This window comes from Pseudochaenichthys georgianus, chromosome 19 (assembly GCF_902827115.2).
Source record: "Pseudochaenichthys georgianus chromosome 19, fPseGeo1.2, whole genome shotgun sequence".
In the NCBI taxonomy this organism is placed as follows: Eukaryota; Metazoa; Chordata; class Actinopteri; order Perciformes; family Channichthyidae; genus Pseudochaenichthys; species Pseudochaenichthys georgianus.
The window spans coordinates 1,811,170-1,820,139 of NC_047521.1; the positions used below are offsets into that span (position 1 = coordinate 1,811,170).

Here is an 8,970-nt window from a genome sequence, read left to right on the forward strand (position 1 = left end):
TGTTGTCGTCTGTGAGGAAAATAAATGGGGCTCAGAGCCTCAGGATACTGAAATCTGTATTTTTTTAAATCTTTTTTTCCTTCTAATTTGTTATTCTTTTCAAAATAACACACTGTTATTTACTCACCAATAACACACAATTATCCTTGCTTTTATTTATTGGTTTAATTCCATAACCTCGGGCTTTTTTGGTGTCCGTCAGGAACTGAATTTCAAAATAAAAATAACCGGAAACAGACGTAGGCCTGTAAGGGACATTTCGAGCATCATTGCGATTGTCAACATTTCTGAGTTTAGGATGGCCGAAAACACTACACTACCCATAATCCCCAGCTATCGTTTAGGACTACAGTTCCCGTAAGGTTGCAGAGCGTCAAACAGCTGTGTGAAATGGAACGAAACCACGCCAGATTATCCAAAACTAGAATCGAACAACCCCCCAGAACTACACATGCTGGCTATTGTGTTTCGCAAAATGTTCTATGGGACGTCTCTACTGAACGTTTTCGTTTTTCCCACAATTAGAAGTTGCCATTATTAAACACATTGGTGTTATCAAATGTAAAACATATAATTAATAAATGGGTGAAAATCACTTGTGTCCATAATGCGCAGCATTAATATATAGCATTAATATATACCCACATGACAGCTCATTGCTACTTTGTAATTCTACTCCACTACAATTCAGAGGGTAACCTGGTATTTTTACTCCACTGCATTTATTTGAGATACTTTGCAGATTCTGATTAATTATGTGAAATATAAACAACCCTTAAATCAGACTTTAGTTACACCTGAGTAAAATTCAGGTAAGGTGATTGTCAAGTGGCAACAATCAGGAGAGATATTTGATAGTTGGTGCTTGAGAAGACTAAACATGTATCTGCAATTGACATGAATGGACACAAGTAATAAAGTATATTCATTACTCGTTATTCTCTACTAATAGTTAATTAAAGACTGTATATTATGGCTATTTTGCACATCCCTTTCAAGATTTTCAAAGGTTTATTGACATATCATACACAACTACGGTGTAGTTATGCAATGAATGAAAAACTTGGGTCACAGGTTCCTCAACAGTGCATTACAAGACATCTATCAATATGTGTGTACCTCCACCATTAAACTGTCATATTCTGCACATTTCTTATTCTATCTACATACATAAGAGTATAATTAATGTGTATAATATCAGTTAAAATAAGTGCTTCAACATAGTTAACATTGCAGGAAAGCAATATATTAGACGTTAATTACTTTGTCAGGCTTAATATTTAATATTTAATGTTTAAATAAAGGTTAATCCGTTTTTCTGTTTTGCACCTCCTCCTATTAATATCTGTGTACATCCTGCACTAAACTGTTTTATTGTAGAGATCACTTATAGTATCTTCTTGATTTTGTATATTCTATATTTCTATATTTATACTTTCCCCCATGAAAGTATGTACTCTTAATATTTTTTTTAATCAAATATAACACATACAAACAATAATTCAATAACGTGCTTTAACCACTAGGAGGTGCACACAAGGTGCACACAGCCATAATAACTTTGTATTATTAGTGTGTATGTACAACATCTGAAGATGTATAGTTTTATGCATGCTTTCACATCATTGTACAGCATATTGCTATACTATTTCAGACTCAGTATTTACATTCTTACATTCAAAGAAAATCAGTAATATCTTTGAAAACTACAGTCCTTTTTTATCAGCTGTGCACCTTTATGGTGTAAATATAACCTATCTATGAATTAGATCAAATGTAAAAGTCAGCCGAATTAGTGTTGATACTGCAAGGAGACGTATTGTGTGAAGAGAAATTGAAGATGTTGTTTAATTGTTGATATATTTATGATCCACGTCAAGTATTCAGTTTCGGCGCCATTTCTTCCAGTTTTTCCAAAGGTCTTCTCATCAGGGCTCTCTAAATAAATAACTACGGCAGATCTGTAGTATGTAATGCAGCCGAACCGTGTATTACAATGCCGTTATGTGATGACTTTCAAAGAGAAAAGCAAGAGCACTCGGAATTAAGTATTATATATTTCATATAATATAAACACCAAATCCCAGCATGCATTGCGGCTAACACATCCAATCAGTGAGCTTAAAACCATAGCTGAGGATCTTGGGTAATCGCTCGAAATGCCTACGTCTGTTTCCTGTTATATTTATTTTGAAATTCAGTTCCTGACGGACGCCAAAAAAGCCCGAGATTATGGAATTAAACCAATAAATAAAAGCAAGGATAATTGTGTGTTATTGGTGAGTAAATAACAGTGTGTTATTTTGAAAAGAATAACAAATTAGAAGGAAAAAAAGATTTAAAAAAATACAGATTTCAGTATCCTGAGGCTCTGAGCCCCATTTATTTTCCTCACAGACGACAACAAAAGTCCGAAATTATACGATTTAAAATAAAAGCAATAACTGTGGCTTGATATTGAGTAAGAACATGTTTTTATGAACCACACAGCTTCCGGTCTTCCACGACCCGACCGGAGAAAAAGACGTGCTGCAGTCTGCAGGCACGAAACACATTACCAGTAGAAATACATTGATTTTAAAATCGTGCTGTGCAACACGAAAAAAAGGGGCAAATCGTGATGGTGAACACGAATCAATAGCATAGACTGTATATATAAATGGACGTAGGGTCCGTGACGTCACCCATAGGATTCTGCAGAGTTGCCGTGAAGCCCTTAGTAGGCGGAGTCGGCCACTAACGGCTCGACAGCGACGTCAGAGTCTAACTCCCGCCTTCTCCCGCCTGCTCCAAATAAGGGCAAAGAGGCGGTGCTGAGGCGGAGCCGAGGTGGGACAGGGCGGGACCTGCTGCCACCGAGCGTGACGATCCAGACCTAGCTCAGGCTAAGAAGCTAAGCTAACATGCTCTATTCAGTATTAAGCTAACAACCTATGCTAACAACCCAGCTTGCGGTCACTGCTCCTCGTTCCCGGCATATTCTGAAGGTAAGATACCCTGTAACTTTACAAAACTTGTCCTTTTGATTTAAAGGTTCTTGAACCTACACTATACAATTGTTTTTTAAGTGCTTCACCGTTTTTCTAATATAAATGTCATTTGTAACTAAACTTTGTAAACTAGCAGAGATATGGCCAGTGTTGCGTGAATTAAATGTGATTAATGAAATATGACTGTAGAAAAAGAAAGGTGCTTTTATATTGATTAAAACATTTTTATTTATTTCAGAATTAAGAAAAAAGAAGATCCACGCCAAACTGCACAACCTGTAAATTGATGGTCCTGGCTTACTTTACAGGACTTCAGATGGTTGACATTACACACAAACATACTATACATATACATGTATGCACAATTGTAGATAAACAGCACACAGTATATAAATATATATATATATATATAAACTGTGTGCTGTTAATCTGTTTTTTGAGGTTTTGCTCTCTTGTTACTTTTAACCATACAGGTGTGATTTCATAGTTATTTTGTATGTTATTGTCAAAGGAACAAAATGAGCAACACTTTATTTGATATTCCTCATGATCTGAAGCATTTGTTACTCTCATTTATTTTCCTCCCATAGTGACTGTATGGATAATCGGGAGCTATGTCCGGCGTGGAGCCCAGAGAGCTACAGAGACCATCAGCAGCAACCTTGGCCTCGACCTGAGGGTGTGCTGGTTCGGTTGGGGTGAACTGCGCTGGAGAGGTGTCCTCCCTTTCTTTTCCTACTCCCCGCGAGGAAGAGCAGTCCCGGATGTCCTCCTCATCCACTGTGGTGGCAATGACTTGGGGGATGTGCCCAGTGTTCAGTTGCTGAACCAGATGAAGGAGGACCTGGACCAGCTTCACCATCGGCACCCTGGCTTGAAGATCATGCTCTCCCAGAGGCGCCGGTGGAGGGCTGGTGCAAATCCTGTCAAAATTGACAAGGCCCGGAAGTTTGTTAACAGTGTTATGGCTACTTTTGTTCATAGCCTAAATGGTGCCATTGTTGACCACTCCAACATTAGACATGACAGTCCTGGGCTGTTTTTGCGAGATGGAGTTCATTTCACCCCTAGGGGAAATTATATTTTTTTTAAGTCACCAGCCAATTGCCTGAAAGACCACCCCCAAAGACTGTGAACTGCTAAAATGTCAGTATCACTGTCTTTGGATTTGGCCTTTAGAGTATGTATTCTAAGGCCCTTGCTAAGCCCAGACTGTCATGGCTAATGTTGAGTTAGATATTACATCTGTAGCCATAACACTGTTAACATGGCTGCTCTTCCTCTTCCCCACATCCCACCCCCCCCTCTTACCCCCATTGGACTCTGCAGCTCTCCAGGCCCATGCTGGGCATGGCTGTCTGTCAAACCTTTTATTTTGTATTTGTTATGATGTTTTTTGTTATTTGATTTGTTAAAATAATTATGTATTTATGTAAATATTGAAAATAAATTACATTCATATTTTCACTTCTTTTGTCTACTGCTTACTGAAAATGTTAGCTATCACATCCAAATGGGACTATCAAATGAAAGGATAAGCTTACCATACAATACAGAAAACATTACACATTAAGGCTCAAATCTTTTCCCAAGCCGGAGCAGTCTGAAAAGAGTCCCAAGTTTAAAAACACAAATCTTGACAATGAATACTACGCTGTCATTTATCATGACAATACAAACAACAAGAAGGTCTCCCCTAGTCCCATGTATTTTGGCATCAATGTCATAAGCCTACCATAGAATGTAATTATGAAGTGAAATACCCACAATCCCTACAGGGTCGTACCGTCACAGAAGATAATACCTTTTAGAGAGTTTTGTTCAGTATGCAGATAAATATTTGTTTTACAATAGAAACATTTTTCTCCATAAATGTTCCCACATGTTGTGAGCATCTACTTTAAATCTTTTGTCAACAAATAAAAAACATCTTAATTTCCTTTAGGACAACATTTTGTTTATAACACCACTACATTAACAATAAGCATAGGCAAATGATAACTGTCAACATTTAAGATTGTGCTTTTACTCTTTATTTAATCAGATCTATTTACATTGAAAATGTGATAAAGCCACATTGAAAGTTACATCTTGCATTTTATGAAAAGTAAAGGTTTCGAATCATTTTATGACTTAAGTACACGAGAAAATAAATTAAAGATGTGCAACAACTGTATCAGTAATTCAAATGATATAACTTATGTACAGGGTTGGGAGGGCTACTTGCCAAAAACACAACCAGTAACTTCATGTGAGTATCAAGATATAAAAGTAATGTAACGTGATAACTTTATTTTTGTTTTGGATTACCTCAATATCAAATGCAATGCAAATAAACACAGGAGAGAAGAAATATTAATATGATTTTTTTTACTTAAAATGTATAATATAATATCATAAAGCAGATTCAGGCAGTAGGTGTATAGATTCACAATTAGTATTAGCCTACAGAACAGTACCGCTTCCAGAGAAGAGATACAATTTGATCATTTTACATATATATGCTCTTTTTAGGTTTTGAATAAGATTGTAATCCTGAGTTTCCCTATTATTAAAAAAAGTAAAACTAATCCGATTACATCTCTTCCTATGTATCTAAGGATTACACTTTCATTTTTTTCTATACGATCTTGATTCGTGTTCGATGTAATCCATTACTATCTAAGCCAATACAAGTCATCACTTTTGGAAAATTGTCTCAAGTTATAAATTATGCCTTCAATGTCTTTCACGTGGAGAAGACATCCCATTGGCCGAGGCGTTGCAACTTCCCTCAAGCGTCCTACATGAAAGAAAGATCACATGTTAGAAATGTGTGCACAAACTATTCAGTATGACCCGTCTTAGTTTAAAGCCCAAGTGTAAGAGTGAACAGAGGCGGAGTCTGCCTGTTTTCCAATTTGTTTTGTTTGTTGGCTGCTGCTGCCCAAACCAACACCCTCCTCACAAGCATTGACTGTTGAAATGTCATTATGCTCCACATGTGGAACAACAAAGGCTTCTTCAGGCGTGCCTTGTATCATAATGATATTGCTCTGATCAGCAGCAAGACTGTTTTCACCACTACCATGGTCGACATCTGCAACCTCCTTCTCCTTGCTGTTAACAGGCGAACTAGGAGTGTCACTTACCTCGTCATTGCTACTCACCCTGCTTTTCCTTCCAGGCTGTTGTTCTTTGCCATTGGTGAAATAGAAAATGGTGGGCACTGCAGTGTTTTTCTCCTTCCCTAATAAAAATAATAAACAAAAACATATAAAATAACTTTTTGAGGTCTGTAGATATTCAACTTTCTTTTGAATAATGTTGTTTTAAATGTAAGAATGCATTATAAAAGACAATAGAGGGCCAACATGTTAACTATGCAGTTAATCTATTCAACAATTACGTGTTTCCAAGATTCAGATTCAAAGGATTTATGTCATATGCACATAGGCTACATTGTAGGAATGGCAATGCAAATCATCTGTCCCGAGCTCCTCCAACAATGCAACATAGTTATATAAGACATAAAACAATCAAATAAATTCTAAATTAAATTAAGAATAATAAATTAGTGCAGGCAGAAATCTATATACACGTAAATATAATAAGACATGCAAGAACAGAATGTAGAGATAAATATTGTATAGTAAAATTAACTTAAATCATTTTTTTGTTTACAGTGATAGCTGTTAAGATAAATAAGTTATAAGATGACAACAGATGAATGAATGTTGCTATTAAAATAATGTAAAAAAAGGTAATATAATTCATCTGTTTTTAACATAGAGTATGTGGGGGGAAATGGCAATTCTCTATCTATGATAAAGAGTCTTTGCATAAATTGAAGAGAAATGTGATGGTTTGCAAAAAAATCGATTTCTATGTTTCTTTACTTAACTGGCTAAATCTTAATTTGGCCTTTAATCAAAAGAACATTACTTATCACTGATGTGCAAGCTGTGCCATAACAATTATTTAGCATTGTATGATGTATAACATGTATTTAATTAGTAACAACAATTTACACTCACAAATGGAACCAAGTTATTTTTTTTTTTTTTAAAAGGATCTGTACCCATGAGTCCGTGCTGAAGGGATGACTCTCAAAGTGTTCACTGCACAGGCGAGAAGAAACGTTGGGGGTCCATGTATTCCTCCGGATGTTCAGCACCCACTGGTCCAGCCTGTCTGGATCACCTAAAGGAAACCTTTATTCAAAAATACATGAAAACCGACCCAAAGACAACAGGAGGGTTAATGCCATATTCACTTAATAACGCATGAACAACTTTTACAAATATTTCTATATAGTCTGTGTTGGTAAATGTAATCTAGGTTGCACATTTCCTGCTGAAATACATGCCTGCCAAGTTACTGCGTGGCACTTTGGTTTTGATAAAACAGTGTAGTTCCACTATATAAACGTTACATTCATAATCAAACGAGACAATATGCAAGATAAATAGCTATTTGTTGTTATTCTTAATGCTTGTCATTCACACGTTAATAAAATAAAATAAGTACCGATACATAGCAGAACAATTGTGGCGATGTTCAGCTTAATAAGACTTGTTCAACATCATTTCTTTAGCTAATACTATAGCGGGCTGCAGGCGAACCAAGTCCGCGTTTCGCTGCATTCCTTGATCTCCAGTTATAACGCCGGGCTCCGCCGCTGGCCGAAGCTAACGGAGCCGCAAAGGGCTAGCTACGGCTCCGGTTAGCTTCGGTTATCCCACCACTGGGATAATTGGGTCCCCTTTTAACATTTGCTCCCGTTTAGCATTATGGGCGTCATAGCCATAGACTATAAAAGTCTTACCCAAGGCTGAATCATAAACTAAACTGTATATATATATATATACACACGTATAAAGGGTTACATCCTTAGCTGGCTAATAAGCTACATAACAAGCTAAGCTAACAAGCACACAAACACCTGCTAACGGGGTTAACATGTATAATATTATCATTTTACTCACCGAAAAAAGCTGAGAGTAGACTTCTTGGAAGTTCTGTTAGTACATTCAAGCGCACAGCACGACATCTTAATTGTCTGGTATATCACCCACGAACACGGCTAAAGCTAAAGGGTCAAGTACAGTACTATGACTAACTAACGTTGTAGCCTCTATGGTTGTAGCCTAGCAGAGTGGACAAGTTGCTGTTAGCTGACAGTGAGGCATGTACGTGTCCATCAACGTGACCACGCCCTAATTAATGCAAAAACGTTAAGACCTAATATAAATAAAAGGGTCGCGTTAGAAAACAATTCACTCACAGATCCATAATCATGAAGGTGGAATCTAACTGTATCGATAATAAAATGTATGGAGCCAGGGAGAAAAACATGTTTTTTTCCGCTGTAAAGTTGGGCATTTTAACATGGGGGTCTATGGAAATTGCTCCTTTCTGCAGCCATCGCCTATCGGCCAATATATGAACTGCAGTGTGTGGCACTTCCGTATTGGCTTCCCGGCTCTTCCCCAGAGTTTGCCGCTTGATCAATAGATTAAAAATCGTGATGGTGAACACGAAATGCCGTGAGACTGAGTAATTCCGGTTTGAGTACAGAGTTTTGACAGCTTGTTATGTCACACCGAGAGCAAGAATGAGCGGATTTCGGGGTAAAGAAAAGCGATTGGTCTTCCAGCGTGTAAGAAAATCGGCACTACATTGCTTAGTGTTGAATATCTTACATGCGTTAAAAAGTACTAAGTTATAATATAATAAACAATATGCTAAAAATTACTATAATATAATAAACAATGTGCAAAAAAAAAGATAAAGTTACATAATTTTCAAAAATACAGATAAAAAACAAATCAAATCTACAAATCAAATCCTGTAGCAGTTCTTAGGATTTAGCAGCCCAGTATATATATTACAGTTATTAAAGATGGCATATGTATATAAAGTATATATTGCACATAGTTTGACGGTATTTAAATGCAGCAAGTTACACAATGTTATAATCGGGAGATAAGTTTCCATT

At 36.7% G+C, this 8,970-nt stretch overlaps 1 long non-coding RNA gene across 2 annotated transcripts; it reads left to right on the forward strand.

Moving 5' to 3' along the window:
- The first annotated feature begins 2,877 nt into the window (after positions 1 to 2,877).
- LOC139435820 (uncharacterized) lies at positions 2,878 to 4,457 on the forward strand. Of its 2 annotated transcripts, XR_011645020.1 has the most exons (3): positions 2,878 to 2,987; positions 3,229 to 3,268; positions 3,581 to 4,457. It is a non-coding gene; the product is annotated as an uncharacterized lncRNA (long non-coding RNA). The 2 variants fall into 2 exon arrangements; XR_011645019.1 differs by having other exon boundaries at positions 2,878 to 3,268.
- Positions 4,458 to 8,970: the final 4,513 nt, after the last annotated feature.